Consider the following 13,177-nt stretch of genomic DNA (forward strand, 5'->3'; position numbering starts at 1 on the left):
TAGCTGTCATACATGTATATTGACATTAACTCCACACAGTGAATTCATTAATATTGTGTCCAAAAATAAAGGATCTCACAAATATTGAGTGAAGAAGGAAACACCAGGAAAAGTCACACAAGCACAAGCATGAATCTGTGTATAATTAAGTAAAAGCTGGATATTAGCCTTCTGGAAAGTTGGCCCAGTGTAATAAACTAATATTCATTTTTGTATGTTATTGCCCTCTGTCCCTTTTCACTTTCTCTCATGCTGCCCCAAAATTGCTATGTTCTTCTCTTATCCTTTCACTGGAAGTTCGTACTTGAAGAACTTTCTCTCATACTGTGTGCAAGAGAAGATGACAACACTCTTAATATTCACCCCAGTTCCTGGTCTTCTTTTAACTCTATGGGATTCCTCTCTTCCCTGTGGACAACCAGACCACTTTAAGAAGTTTAAGCCTTGGGCCTTATGGCCAAATTTTACACAATATGAGTTACTGATATAAAAACCAAATTGCATCCTTGCATTGGCAGAAAAAAATATGCCTCCCACTCCTGTACTTGTAAAAGTCATCCTGATACCTACCAGAGTTTCTATATGCAGATTTGTTACCGTTCACAAGGTTTAGCCATGATTTATCAGTACCCTAGTAAATCTGTCACTTCTATACTGAAAATATGCAGGAACATGCCTCATTTCCCTTTTCAAAAGCAGATATCATTAGGAAAAAATCTCTGCAGTGACATTACTGGCTTCCATTTGGGTAATTATCCTTCAAATTTGGGGTAAGTGACAGAGTATCCTGGTGGCATCTGATTAATTAGAATAGGATTTAATAGGTCTAGCTAGGCTCTATTGGATTAATTAATTGGCAAATGATATAGTCTAGTATTGCACGCCTATTATGTTAACTGTCACACTGCATTTGATGACATGGAGCCAAGCGATCCATTCAGTGATACAAACATGATTGGAGTAGGATATTATCCGGCTGACAAAGGCCTTAGATCATTTTAAATGCATGCTGTTAAGACTTAACAGTAATGACAAAGTCATGAATACTCCGATAAATGTGCATTATTTGATGCAACAGTAATTCACACTAAAATAGGGGCTCTCCTTTAGATAGAAGCCTCATGTTTACTCTGAGCACCACAATAGCTGTGCACTCGTTTTTTTCCCCACATGCAATAAATTTTCTCAGTTCTGTGAACACAAGCATCGGTGAATGAGAGAATGAGAGCGCAGGTATTAATAATAATAGCAGAAAATATTTTATAACTGTGTGAGTTTGTGTATATCGTCATTTGAGTTTGTTAAGGTCACTGCATTGTCATAGTTTTGATTATCTTAAGAACTGTGACTGTTTAAGGAAGTCAACTTCTGTTTAACCTCTGTGTTTTATGGACCTGTCCATCAACACCAACATCCTCCCTCTATTTAAAATCCTCTCTTTTTTCAAGAAGCTTAATAAGAGAATAAAAAAGGCTTATTAATTTAATGCAGAAATATTTGGCTTCTGGGAAGTTTATGTTTAGCTTTGCAATTCCAGATAAAGAATTCAAAGACCACCAAATGAATTCCCGCTTTATTTTACAGAGGAATATCCCCCTTTTTAGACCTTTCCAGTAGAAAATGAGAGACCACATATTGCTATCAAAAATTGCTATCATGTTGGCATCATAAATCTCAGTCTGGACAAGACTAAGCTTCTTGTAGTGGTAGAAATCCAGGTAAAGATTCCAGTGCTGGCCAGCAACCTTAGGTTTTGATAATGCCATGGTAAACGTTAACTCTTAACTTTTGTTGCTTCTAATCTCAGTTGAGACTCTTGTTTCTTCTGGCCCTCCACGGGTGGAACAAACTCAACATCCGGAATGTGAAATCTTTGTTGATCCTTTCCCTGCAGTTTTATAAACATTTTTATAAACATTTTTTTTTTTACAAATAATAAAACCATCTACTGCAGTATCTCCTGTGAACACACTTTGGTAGTCTGAGAATTTTGGATAATCTTTAGGTCTTTTTTTCTGTTGAGTCTAAATGTACATGTTGCATAATCCACGGAGGCAAAAGACCAGAATTCAGAAATAAGAAAATCCCCCCCAACATATGAACATGAATAATATATTACCTGCATCATTGGGCTTTACATCAATCTTGCCACATTCTGTCCATGCTGTTATAAAACATGTGTATGGAGGGCAGTGGAAATATGAGCATTACTGTACATATACGTGAGTGTCAATGCATAGCTATTAATAAGTATATTTACACGTTCTGTATGACCGCGGGTGTTGTGTTTTCTGCCTGCCTCAGGCTCTTTGTGGGAGGATAATATTTTGTTTTGTCTCCGTGTCTGCCTTAGCTGCAGGCAACTTCCTTGTTGCCAACAGATGATAACAGCATTTATTCACAATGACTGTGACAGGCACATTTAGTGCGCATGGTCAGTAAAATTGGGGGCCTGCACGTACATTGTCATGTACAGGCTTGTGCATTTTTCATTTTTACTTTTGCCAAGGGGGAATGTTTGATTCGAAAGGCCATCTGTGTCGTTGATGAAATTTGTTTAAATTCCGGTTTAACTTGAGTGCTGTGGCAACTCTTTGACAACCTTTTGAGGAAATACTTTGGTGAGATGTGAGAGTTGGGTTCAAGCCACATGGTGACACATAATCAATAGCATAAATGGGTATTCAATAGGCTTTAAGATTGGAAACACCTTTCTCGAAGGCTTCTTTGAAACTGAGTGAAAATAAATGCACTTTTGATAGTTCAATGCAACCTGGATTTTTCTAATTTAAACTAAAAGTAATTATAGGAATGGATAAATTTTAAAAGCTGGAGGAGAGCGGCATGATTCTGTAAATGCTGCTAAGCAGAAACAGAAATACCCCAAAAGGTCCATCTTTCCTCAAAGGTTTGCCAAAATTTAACCCTAACTCACAGCTGAGTGAATGCATCCACCTGCACTTTTGTTTGGGGTTATAATGGATTGTGGATGCGTGTTTGGGAATGAGGATTAAACGGCTGCATCTTCTTTAGCCAGCGTAATACTGACCCACTATCATGCCCCAACGTCTGTTGACACTTTGAATTAATTCTTTAGAAGCGAACTGTTTACAACATTCTGCTCTTTGTGTGTTTGTGTACTTGTATTGCTCATGTTGTGGGGACATAATTCTGTTTACAGAAGTAGGTTCAAAATCAAATTGAAGATAGGAATAGACAAGAAGCACTTCCAGCTAAGGTTAGGGTCTTCTGAGAAATTAATCTAAGTCAATATAATATCTTCTGAATTGATGAAAACATTAACTTGTCTGTGTGCTTGCTGGAGTTCACGTTTCCAGTCAGCAGTCTGCTGAGTCTGCTGAGGCCGATAATACAAACAGGTGAATCGCTACATACCTTGTTATGTTTAATTGGTACACTCAGGCATAAAGGTGGCTTGATGACAGCTGCATGTAGATACATTTCTTATTACAGCTGCATACATAAATCTGCTGACTTCAGACTGATTTCAATCATTTTTCATGTAGCAGTTGAAAGATTAGAACCACCGGTCCCTCGGTCAGGGGGAGAGTAATAAACAATGAAAGCTGAACACCGCATAAAATTAAGAAAATTCTTTCAAATCCAGTTGAATAGACTCAGTAATGAATGGCGACGTTCAATGTCAAAGCTGTTTTTATTTCTTCCTGGACATTTTGCTTTTACATTAAGGCCAAAAATGTCCGCATTCATTTTATTTATTGCTAAATAAATTAGACATTGCAAAGGATTGCACTTCAGTCAACACATGTTTTGAGGATTTATGAAAAGTGGTAGAGATACCCATATGGTCTCCTAATGCCCAGAGAATGGTCTTGATTTAAAACATTAAAAAAAAGAAGTATTTTGTGGCCTTTTAAGTTTGTTTTTCTAATTATTACTACTACTAATAATAACTTGGGCAATAAAGACTGGGTTAAAATATGCTATTTCAAAACACTGACCCTACACAATGAAAAATACCCATTGTGTTATTGTGCTTACCCAGTGCATTTTAATGGAGCACAAATAGATCCATTATCAGCATCATATAAAAAAAAATTGAGAGTGAGCGATCTGTCTCACCATTGCCATAACCTGGGGTGTCAAGCTAGATGGCACTTCTTGCATATTTTGAGATGACAGCGGTTCTGACAAAATGGCAGTATTTGACACCCTGTGAATGAAAATGTGCTGTCATTAAATAGCTGGAATGAAAGCCGTGTCTTACTATTCTTGGCAGGAAGTTAAGCATGTTTTCTGTGGGTGTTTGGCTCCATTAGAGTTGTCCTTGTCTCTGGTCCTGCTTATGATTTCTGTTGATAAGATCTCGAGATGCAGCAATGCAGATGAGAGTGTCTAGCTCGAAGACTTCAGAATTGCTTCTGCTCTTTGAAGATGCGGCTCCCGTACCTTCATCACATCATACTGTTCAGGAGACACTGCAGAGGTTTTCGGCAGAGTGTGAAGCAGTTATGAGGGGAGTCAGCAACTCCAAGTCATGTTGTGGTTCTGTGCAAAAAAGAAATGATGGACCGGATGATTACTCACTCTTAACTCGAGGGGAACAACTGCCACAAGATTTTAAGTGTCTGTCTTACAGGTTGGTTTTTTGTTGTTGTTGATTTTTTCTTTTCTTTTTTTTTGTCCTATTCAAAACTAAGTGACTGAGTGTGATTCAGAGATCAACAGGGGATTCTGGCCAATATTGCATGACCAGCAATATCCTCTCATTTTTTTGTTTTATTTTTCCGAGTGTGCAGGTGAGAATCTTACAATCATTGCCCAGTCATTTATGTCATTTTCTTTTATTGACAATATGCCAGAATTCGAGTGCCTGGCAACTACATTCAGTGAGCCACAGCTGAATATTTACATTTATCAAAATAAATGAAAAATATATTATTTTATCCACCTCTTTTTGTTTTCTTAATCATAAAAAATGTGTGAGTCTAAAACCGAACAACATATAAAATTATTGATAACCCAGGAATACATGGATCGCGGAGGCACAACATAATTTAGTGTGATGCAAGCATCAAGCATCTTTGTGTTTGCATGGCAGCCTTTAATTACATCTCTTAACAAGATATCTATCCAATGTGTGTCAAAAATAAACATGCATGGGCTGAAACATTTGTCAAACATCAATTCACTTTGAATTGATGTGCAGTGAAATTCAGACTGGTCTGCTCCTTGATGTGTGTCTGCAATCAAAGCAAAAGCAAGTGAAAAGTTAACAAAAGAGCTGCAAAATTAGCAGCTGAAATCTACAAAAACAAAGAATACACTTGAAATTCTTCATCCGAGCAAACTATTTTCTTAGCCTTGTCGACCTTCAAGTAAAACATCTTACAGCAAGTTTATGTATAATCTTGTTAGGCTGCGAGGAAATGATTCCTCAAACTGCTGGCGTGCATCAGTGCACTGAATGATTTATGGCTAGATCGAAGACTGATTATGGTTCTTTGTCTGATTTCTGAAGACAAAGAAAAATACCCACTGCGCTTGCACAACAGCAAAAAGAGGGACGAAACTCCTGTTAGTCAGTACCCTGTTGTGAGTGGATTGTCAAGTGGTACTGAAAAAAAACTTCTTTGAAGGGTTCTAAAAGTACATATTACTAACAAGACTACCTGTTCATTTTCTGCAATTGTTTGATTTGTTGCAGAAGTGGGTGTGGCTTGAAGTGATTGGGTGCTGGTGTGTATAGGCTGGAGAGTTTCTGCTCTTAGCCAGTGCTCTTTTTTTTAATATACTGTGCTTTGCTTGTTTGTTTGTTTTTTAACATCCCCCTGAGATAATGTAAATGACATGACTTGTGGAAAGGCATCATGTTCTGTGCTCAGTTACAGCCACTCTGCCGAGCAACCAATGTAGCCAAGACGGGTTTGCAGAGTGAACGGAGCTAAAGCATTTAGCATGGCCACAATCTCCTGACATTACGCATAAAAAGTGTGAAGATGTCATGATTCGAGTTTTGAGGAGAAGACAAACGACTGCATGGTCTCAGTAGATGCCAGAATAGTGATCTTCATTACACACTTCTAAGACAGAAGCATGGGAAGACAAGCGTACAGCCACAGATCTCCGCCGGGCGGCGGCTCTCCATATCTTTTTATATTATTCATGATGACGTCACACAGACCTTACTGGAAATGATATCAAGTCCCCACAATCCCAAAAGTTCTCCTTATATAGACATCATATGGTACTTTTAGAGAAAAACAAGTGTGTGATCTGTTGTGCATTTTGTGAAACTGTGAGTCCAACTAGAGGAGATGTCCTGAGACGACCTCCCTTTGTTAATAAGTGTGTATGTGAGGGAACGTGCGTGTCTTTCATAAGTCTGTATATATGTGCACGTTAGTGAGGCCTGACTACGTGCATAACTGAATGTAACAGTCCAGCTCGAGTGGAGTGGTGATGTTGCAACAGTTTAAGCAGAGAGAAAGTAAGCTGGTGGAGAATTACCTTGTAGCCGATTTACTAAGAAACTAAGAAACTGATAAACTGATGCAGACTAATGAAGTAATAATGAACCTACAACAGTGCATGTAAATGATATCAGTGAGATTAAAATAACATCCATTATCCTAACAACTCCTTTGAAACAATGTAAGACATTCAACATAATACAGGTCAATCCAACAGATCTAATGATTTTCACACTCTTCTAAGTCAGAGGTCTAATGCAAACTAAAACTACATACCATATTATAATGCAACTACTTTGAGCTCATATATAAGGTAACATATGATACCAAAATAATCTCACAAAGACTATCTAATTCAGAGAAAATCTCTGTGCAGAATCATTAACTTTAATGCAACTGTGTAACACGAGGCAAGGAAATATAACAGAATCTGTGTTTTCATTGAATATTTGAGAGACAAGTTCGAGGCACATTCATCTCACATAAAATATTGTGTAAAAGATTTCTACTATTATTTGAAAATGAGAAATACTCCAGGCACACATTTACACACTGATGAAATCTTATATACACAATCATATATACACATATATAGATACACACTATATTATAACCCCAAATTCCCTCTGTTTCAACTTTCATTTTTTCAGAGCACATACTGATCATGTATATTATTCCAAATCTAATATTGCATAATAAAAAAAAGAATGCATAACAGATGTTCTGTATAATAGTGGTCATGACACATGCAATTCAGCAGCTCGTTAGAAAGAAGATGAAGAGGAAAGTGACAGAGAGGAGCTTCTTCATGTGCCGATAAGGCTGCTGAGATTGACTATGGAGGTGTTTGACAAACCAGCAGTGAAATTACTCTTTCAAACTCGCTCCTATTCCAATCTCTCCTTCTTGTCCTGTAGCACAGCCCAATATCCATCCCCACCTCCAGACCTAGCAATTGAGAGAGAGAAGCTGAAAGTCTTGAAACAGTTGAGTTTATTGCGTACGTGCATGTGCACTTTCTTGAGAACATGCATACACGAGTCATGAGTCTGGAAGGGAGTTTCATTATCCAGTTGCTGATACCCCTACAGTAGCCAGAAAGCCTGATCTCAGTATCAGTCTCTTAGACTTGTAAGGGGCACTGCTAAAAGATTCCTTTTATGGCACTGAGCAAAGGCAATCAGAACAGGGATATCCATCAAAGAGCTGGCCATGCAGTTGTGTGGAGCTCACTGAGCCGATTTTGAGCCACATAATACTTTCCAAATCATCACTCCATTAGTCGAGGGAGAGCGGTAAATGGAGAGGGGAGGGTGGAAAAAGGAGAAGAAGTGACAAACGAGACAAAGCTTATCGATTTCTCCTTTAGAAGTGATCATTCAGTGCAGTGCAGCATTTTTGGTGTTTTTAGAGCACTTGTTGGGAGGGACATACTTTGAAGTCAGGTGCCTAACAGATAGCCTTTCAACAGAAGAGTCAATTGTGCCAAGAATATTTCCTACAAAAAGTAAAACCATTAAGAGAGGTGTTTAAACGTGTTACATTTTAGTTGTATCTATTTTCAGTAATTACAAGTTTCATTACTTTGTGACAACAACAAGACGCCAAGTTGCAACATATTAGCCGCAACAGATGCTTTCTTTACAACACCCCCGCTGCTTGCCAATAACAATTTACAAGCCATTTTGCCATTTTATGAGCTCTATTTGTTTAGTTACATTAAATCATTACATGCAATATTCTATACTTCATTAACCTTAAGAAATTTTTTGCAGCAGTCATTCTATTGCAGCATTAACTTGAATATCATTTTTATGTTGTTGTTTTTTTTATATTGATTCATGATGAAAAAAGTGGGTATTACCTCTCTACAGTACTAGAGACTTTATATTTACCAGACATTTACCTCATTATGATGAGGCTAATCAATGAAGACAGACACAATATACACTGTATTTATAATTTTCCAGTGGGAAATTTTGCTCCACGCAGCTAATGAGAAAATAAAAAAGAATTTATTTTTACTTAAAGTGCTATTGGACCATATTTAAAACTTTGTTTCCTTGGTGAAGTCCATCCTGGTAGTAACAAATTAGGAACCTGTGTCTTCTGGACGGCAGACAGAACACATAGCCGATAAGCATGGCCTTTCCTTGCTGCCAAAGGACATGATTGATTATGAAAGAGCTAATGAATCTTCTCATGTGCTGTCTCCATTCTGAGAGGAGACAGCTACTCTACACTGATTTCTGTAATGGGCTGATAATATATGAAATTCCATAGCTTTGGGGTTTATGTAGAGGTCCGGTAAGTGCTCTAATAGCTTTAACCTACTATGCACATGCATGTATTTATACAAAAATAAATGACAGCTACACAAAAAAGCATGTAAAATATTCATGTCCCAATTAGTATGCCTGTCTGCGCTCATGAGTGCTAACATGGATGTATAAACACATCTAATGCACAAGGTAAGAAATACTAAAACAACATTGCCCACTTTTAATCCTTTTACAATGATATTTACAGACTTCTCTGGGAATGAATGAACTTCAGGCAGTTCATAAATAACTTTAATGTTAAACTACCTCACGACACAGTTTTGAACATTTAAGAAATTGTGAGTTTTATGGCTGTTTTTTCATAATGTTGGATTTAGAAAGAGGATTTGAAAACACATTTGTTGTAACTATAAAGATTATCACAAGCATACAGGTGTCATGGCCTGACAGTGCTTACTTCCTCTTCCTTTCTTTACATGTACCTCTTTCTCAAGTTCTCTTCTATCTCCTTTCAGGTGCAAGATCCTCCCTGCTCCTCTGAGGTCCCGCCCGGAGGCAGGCCTTTCGATCAGCCGCTGGTTGATCCACCTCCGTGCACTTTCTGCTATCTCCACATCACCGCTGTGTATTTAAGGAATGATTCATTCATCCACTCTTTACCAGATCAATCTAGCTTCTTCAAGTGGCAACATCAGGCTCTCAGAGAGTGTTTTGTATTCAGTTGTTAGATACTTATTCTGTTTCTGCGTCTCCCTTCCCAGTATCCTGCGTTGGATTTGATTCTAGCTGCCTATTTGGAGTTCTCTCTCAGACTCCTGCTTGGAAAGGAAAGGACTTTAACTAGCAGAATACTCACCTGCCTGGCCGATATCCACAGTTTCTCATTACAGCTTCAAACCTGTTGGTGGTGAACATGGCCTGTGGTGCTTTGTGCTTGACCTGCTGTCTAACCATCCTAAACACTGGTTTAGCTTCTGTGTTTGTGTTTTAGTCCTTCTGGTTGTTAAATTATGACAAAGGGAAATATAGAGTGATAAAACAATAGCATATACTTACTGTTTTGTGAAAGCCACTGGCATTTCTCACTTATGCATCTGTGATAAATACAATGTATTTATGGAAAAATAATAGGAAGACAGGTTTCAATCCTAATGTAAATGCATGCACACTTGGCCACTTCATGTCACTTTTAGAAGGCTGTAAAGTGTCACTTTCTTAACATGCAAGGTTAATCTTATGAAAGCCACAATCCTTTGCTAAACTTTGCCAACAGCTTTGGTGTCAAAACCTAACCACTCAGTTAAAGGGAAAGTGAAAAGAGAGTGCAATCATCTAATCTTTCCAGCAAGGGAAAGGTTGTTCATATCTCAGCAATGGCAGCGGTGTCTGACAGAACCACAGTATTCAATGCATTGGGGTGACAAAACCTGCCAATTTTCCTTCCTTATCTCAGTTGAAATAGTAACAATTTCACAGAAAATTCAGTATTGACAACTGGACTGGCATCAAAATGTAAAATAAACAAGAAGCACCACTCTGAGGCTACATCACATCTTAGCGCCACGAGCTCAGTGCTAATTTTAGCATGCCAGCATGATCACAATGTCTAATATACAACAAAATGATAGCACAAACCTAAAGAATTTCTTTTAATCTGGTTTAAGGTAATGGACTGACCAGCTTTATTGTAATAATTATTATTGCAGGGCCTTGAATGCATTGAGGTGACTTCTTATGATTCAGCACTATATAAATAAACCTGAACTGAAACTGAATTGAAAAAGTAGAATTTGTAAGTTAAATGTTTCTTTCATAATTATAGGTTTTGGATAATTTTAGACAAAATGCAAAAACTTCAAACACAGCTACACAATCTTCTCACCGCAAATGCACATTCTTCAGCATCTGCTAGAACCTCATATGAGATGATTTTCTCAGAGCAATTCAACATTCTCATCATTAAGCTTTTCATCCTTAGCGAGTTAGAAAGGCTTAAATAAGGATGTTGTTTTTGTTGTTTCAATCATTGCGGCTCCATGACGTGACCCATGTAATAGAGGAAACTATTGAATGTGGATTGCTTTGTTCAGCAAATAGCAATCACTTTTAATGGGTCCAACACAATCAATACACATGAATGTGTTTCATATCACCGTCCATTCTTCTGTCTCGACCTTAGCTCTCTCTTTCTTTGCTTGTCCTATAGCTTGAAAGTGGATATTTTGTATGACCATTCTTTGACACGTCCTGATTTCTTCTAATTTCTTTAAGTTTTCCAGGCATCCTGAAGGACATCCTCAGACTCTTCTTTGGCTGTTGGCTCTGCCTTGTGTTTCACTGCCTCAATAACATTGCGATCTTGGGCTCTGAGGAGGCCAGACCGTGAATGGAAAATTTCCACTAAAACTTTTTCTATCAAGATATACTTTTTACTGCACTGACAGTTTGTTTAGGATCATTTTAATTTGCTTTTAATTAATTTGTTACTAATTAGGCATTTCCAAGATATTAGTTGGTGGATCAAAATCTGACTGTATTTTTTTAAGTACTAATTCCATTAATTTTGATAATGTTACCAACACAACTGGCCTCCACAAATTTAATAGATGTTCACTTTTGTAGTTCTCTCCTGATTTCAACCAAAAATGTCAAATTTGGATTAATCACTCCATTAAACTTGTTACTCCTGACTTTCAGTCCATTTCATGTGTAATTTGAAACCGTAGCCTTTTCTCCCTAGTTTCCTTTCTTGTCTTCTTGATAGTCACCTTTCTTCTGAGATAACGTCTAATGTGGCCTCTCTTAATAGTTGATGGATCAAATGAAGGGTCAGGTGCATCTCTCAGATCCTGTGTCAGATCTTTCCTTGATTTGTTTTTAAGGACATTTCTTACGAATGTGACAGGTTGTCATGTCCTTAAGGCTGTTCTAAAGGTTTCTTTAAAAGCCTTCAGTTGAATGCAGAATGATGCAATGAGCGTACCGACAAAGACTAGAAAGAGAGAGCATATTTCTGCTATGTTAGCTTGTTTTACTGGCTACCTGTTGCATCACATACATAATCAGGCTCCACCATATCATAACCATTTAAAGCCTGAACCATGAAATAATTGCCAGAATTTTTTATGTTTTTTTAAATAGAGGATGTTTTTGAACCATTTGAAAAATTTGTTTAAAAAGTTAATTACATTTTAATTTCCATATAAGATTTTTAATTTGTAACTGCCACATGTGTTATTTTTCTTTTTTTTTAAAAAATAAGCTTAAAAATGTATTGTGCAATTTATTTAGATTTTCTGGGGGAGGAGGGGCGATCATACTGGTGATGTAAAAGTCTCAAAAACTCTTGAAAAACTGTTTGTATTAAATATCATACACTAGGCGTTAAGCACCATATCTTCCCAACAGTGCTCTCCGCTCTCAGACTACCGACTTACTTGTGGTTCCTAGGACATCTCTACTTTAAATATTAGGCTTAAAAGTTTCCTTTTTGATAAAGTTTATATGGCTGGATCAGGTGACCATCCCTCAGTTACGGTACAATAGGCCTAGGTTGCTGGAGGGCATACGATGATGCACTGAGTGTTTATACACCGCTGCTGGATTTAATCATTAGTAATTCATTTTAAACTCTGGTTCTTCCTCCCTCTGCTTGTTAGTCTTTCGTCGAACCTCTAAACAGTCATATTGCAAGGCTGCCCCACCAAGTGCTTGCTTATAGGGAGTCATCTCTGATGGTGAGATGATATTTTCTCTCTGATATTGTAGAACCTTTACCCTACTATGGCTAGTTATCTCCTAGAAAAATATTTTTATTTATTTTATCTTCTATTTTTGGGTTACTCATTAATATACATTAAAAATGTCACAAATTATTAAACATCAGCAGGCAATAAAGACTGCATTGCTCGTTTCATTCATCTATGTCTTTTTTGATCTGTGTTAATAGATACTTCCGATCTTTTTAAGCCTAACCTACTTATCAGTCACAGCTGTGTTGCTAAAGTGTAATGAACAAAACATCGGGTGGTGAAGAAGGCGTAAGATGTGTAATTAATATTCAAGAAAGATTCTTCTACCTCATTGGTACAAGAACATGCAAAATGTGGTTAAAAGAACAATGATAAGAACATTCTTCCATTGGAAACCTTCTCTCTAGTTATGCTAATAAAATAATAAAAATAAGCGATAATTTTAAGGCAAAGGCTCCAAGACAGTTTTTTTTTCTGCTGCATTGAGATTAAGGTTATTTGAACTTTCTTCATAAGTTAAACCCAAGGAAGTAGAGGCAAGAAACAGAGAGGATAACAAATATGGTTTAAAAATATCTCCTTAAAACTGCAGCTCCAATATCAGCCTTAATGAGCAACAGTATAATTGTTTTTCGAGCTGCATTTGCTGTGCTTTGATTACACCAATGACCCACTGCCACTCTTTAAA

This window comes from Astatotilapia calliptera, chromosome 13 (assembly GCF_900246225.1).
Source record: "Astatotilapia calliptera chromosome 13, fAstCal1.2, whole genome shotgun sequence".
NCBI classification, from domain to species: domain Eukaryota; kingdom Metazoa; phylum Chordata; class Actinopteri; order Cichliformes; family Cichlidae; genus Astatotilapia; species Astatotilapia calliptera.